This window comes from Pseudophryne corroboree, chromosome 1 (genome assembly GCF_028390025.1).
Source record: "Pseudophryne corroboree isolate aPseCor3 chromosome 1, aPseCor3.hap2, whole genome shotgun sequence".
Lineage (NCBI taxonomy): Eukaryota > Metazoa > Chordata > Amphibia > Anura > Myobatrachidae > Pseudophryne > Pseudophryne corroboree.
This window is the reverse complement of record NC_086444.1, coordinates 443,461,964-443,465,051: the sequence shown is the minus strand read 5'-3', so window position 1 is coordinate 443,465,051 and position 3,088 is coordinate 443,461,964. Positions and strand designations below refer to the sequence as shown.

At 41.9% G+C, this 3,088-nt stretch overlaps 1 pseudogene; it reads left to right on the top strand.

The window, feature by feature from the left end:
• Positions 1 to 2,380: 2,380 nt before the first annotated feature.
• LOC134948988 (5S ribosomal RNA) lies at positions 2,381 to 2,498 on the top strand (annotated as a pseudogene).
• The last annotated feature ends 590 nt before the right edge of the window (positions 2,499 to 3,088 follow it).

Here is a 3,088-nt window from a genome sequence, read left to right as displayed (position 1 = left end):
AGTAAATGAAGTGTCACTGTTCACTCTCACTCTCCTATCTATTTCTTCTCTAAAAACGGAGAGGACGCCAGCCACGTCCTCTCCCTATGAATCTCAATGCACGTGTAAAATGGCGGCGACGCGCGGCTCCTTATATAGAATCCGAGTCTCGCGATAGAATCCGAGCCTCGCGAGAATCCGACAGCGTCATGATGACGTTCGGGCGCGCTCGGGTTAACCGAGCAAGGCGGGAAGATCCGAGTCGCTCGGATCCGTGTAAAAAAAGCTGAAGTTCGGGCGGGTTCGGATTCCGAGGAACCGAACCCGCTCATCTCTACTGGTAAGGAGTGCCATTCATCATTTGCAGATATATATATATATCAGTACAGCAGCAGCCGGCACTCACAAAAACACACAGCCTGCTCAGGTGCCCGAATCCAAAAGTCTGTCTACAGCCAGGAAATTAAACGGCACTCAGAGACAACGATAATATATCAAAAGGTGTAATATGACAGTCAACGTTTCGGGGCTTAAAGCCCCGTCGTCAGACCAAAAAATACAACAGGTACACAATGTGACAAAGAACTTGGATTGGCGCCATCACCCGCGAATCTCCATGAGCATCTCCCTGCCAGGGTCGGCTTCCGTCACTGCACTTCCGGTTCCGGCGCTGTCCGTCATCATAATACATACATATATAATACACATTTATATATACGTACACAAACACACACATGTAAACACACACACACACATACATACATACATACATACATACATACATACATACTGTACATACACAAGCACACACACAAACCCACATACATACATACATACATACATTCCATACAAATACACACATAAAGAAAGATTAAAAATGTACATATAGTATGCAGTGGCGCACTACACCAGGGCTGGGAGCAGAGGGGCGGTCACGGCAGTGTGAGGCAGAGTGAGGACAGAGGAAGCTGCGCTCCCCCGGCACCCGGGACATTCTGTAAACAGAGAGCTGCATGGCTCTCTGCTCTTGCTGAAGCTCTGCGTCCGTGGTCGCAGTGTCGGCTTTTGCTGAGATGGAGACAGCTGTGTCTCCTCTCAAACAATGTTTTGCAGTCATCAGGGGGGTTTCCAGGTACTCGGAACCCCCCTCTGCGTGCGACACTGTGGTGCTAGTGATATAGAGGATGGCTTATTACTGCACTTAGAGGATAGCCCAATGATTTCTAAAGACACAAGCTGAAGAAGACTATAAAACAGTGTATTATTTCTATAACTATGTAGGAAAAGCATTTAAACAAAGAATTTCATGCAGCAAATTAATTTCAGAAGAATTTTGCAAATGCTCCAATGTTATTATTTCATTTGTTTTCAGTTAACTTATATTACATATTCACAAAATTGCTCTTTATATAAAACTGTATCTAGAAGTGATATAATTATTACATACATAAATTTATACAAGCTCAACCATCCCACTACAGGCTTCATCACAGTTTAAAAGAAAAAAATAATAATGATCCAGCCCTATGTAGTAGGGAGCAGAACTTCATCTGCAGGGAGACAATCTCTGAGAGTGTAAAATAGAAGTAGCGGGTAAGTATCAGCAATCTGTGGTTCACATGCAGAATGAAGTTCAAGTAAGCAGTGTGCCCTACATACCTAGATTCTGAATCTTCAGGAGCACCCTGTACATGGGGACAGCAGGGGTTAATATATGCCACCTGTTTTTGCCTTTTTACCTTAGAAGGGAATCATGAGTACATGCCAGGATATATCTCTATATATTGATAATGGGATTGCAAACTATGAGTCTATAATTCTATTACTCACTGTGCTGCTTACACAATAATCACCTTTGCTACAATAGCAATATTAATCAGCACATGGCAGAAGGCTATTGTATGACAATTTAATTGCAAACCTGTAACAAATAACATTGACTTAAATTGTTATATCCTGATGTTTGACTGCTTTTCTCATGACTCAGGATACATTGTTTAATACTTTTGTGTATGATATCAAACCTTGAAGCAGTGGTACATTTTCTCTACAATGTGATCATTATAGGAGAAGCGTCTAAGAGACAAGCTGTGATATTTATTCTTGTTTTTTCCTTGGATTATTGTACCTTTCATACCAAGGAGTATTTACAGTTATTGCACTGCTCATACCAAGGAGTATCTACAGTTCATCCCATAAAATTATTTTCTCTCTCTTTTCTCTTCTGCTTCTTTTCTGGACTCTCATTGATGATCCAGTGGGTGCTTCCCCCTACTGCTGGTGGACCACGTATCCACTGCCTAACACCAAAAGCAGATCCATCTGAATTTAATCTTTCAAAGATATTCTTCCATGAACTCTCATCAATGATTCAGGAGAAACGATCACTGTAATATCAGTAACCTACTACCACACCATACTGCATGTGCCCAATCTCGTCTGATCTTGGAAGCTATACAGTATAGGGCCAAGCTAGTACCTGGTGGGAGACCAGCTGGGAATACCCAGTGAAGTAGGTAAGGGCTCTTGGGACAACTCCAGTCTAATGTTGACAGCAGATTCACCCCTACTGTTTCTTCCTTTCTATTCTGGATCTACTTAGTTTACAATCAAGTATTTAGAACCCAAAATATGATATTCCCCTGCACAGAATAGGAACTACCAATTTGTGTTAATTTATTGGCATATGCATAAGGGTGTACAGAACCAAGTCCAATGCAGGACTTATGAGATAATTAGTGTGGTCCTGCTGTAAATCACTCAATTTAGAGTGATAGTGATTAATTTTACTGTCTAAATGCTCCCACTGTTCCTGACCAATTTTAGTTCCTTAGGAGAACATGCTTTTAATGTAACTTATGTAAATATATCCAGATCTGCCCACTGCTCCCGAGCCAGTTGCACTGGCCCGATAACCACCAATCCATCCATATCTGATTGATATAGCCTGTGATACATACCTTAGGTGGTATGGCTTGATAGAAGCTCCCATCAGTTGTATGGCTTCCACCGTTACATGTCTAGTGATACTGATCTGGTGGAATAACCTTTTTACAGCTTCATGGTGTGGCATCCTTGACAAAACATCAGCATCCTGTTTAGTGAAACC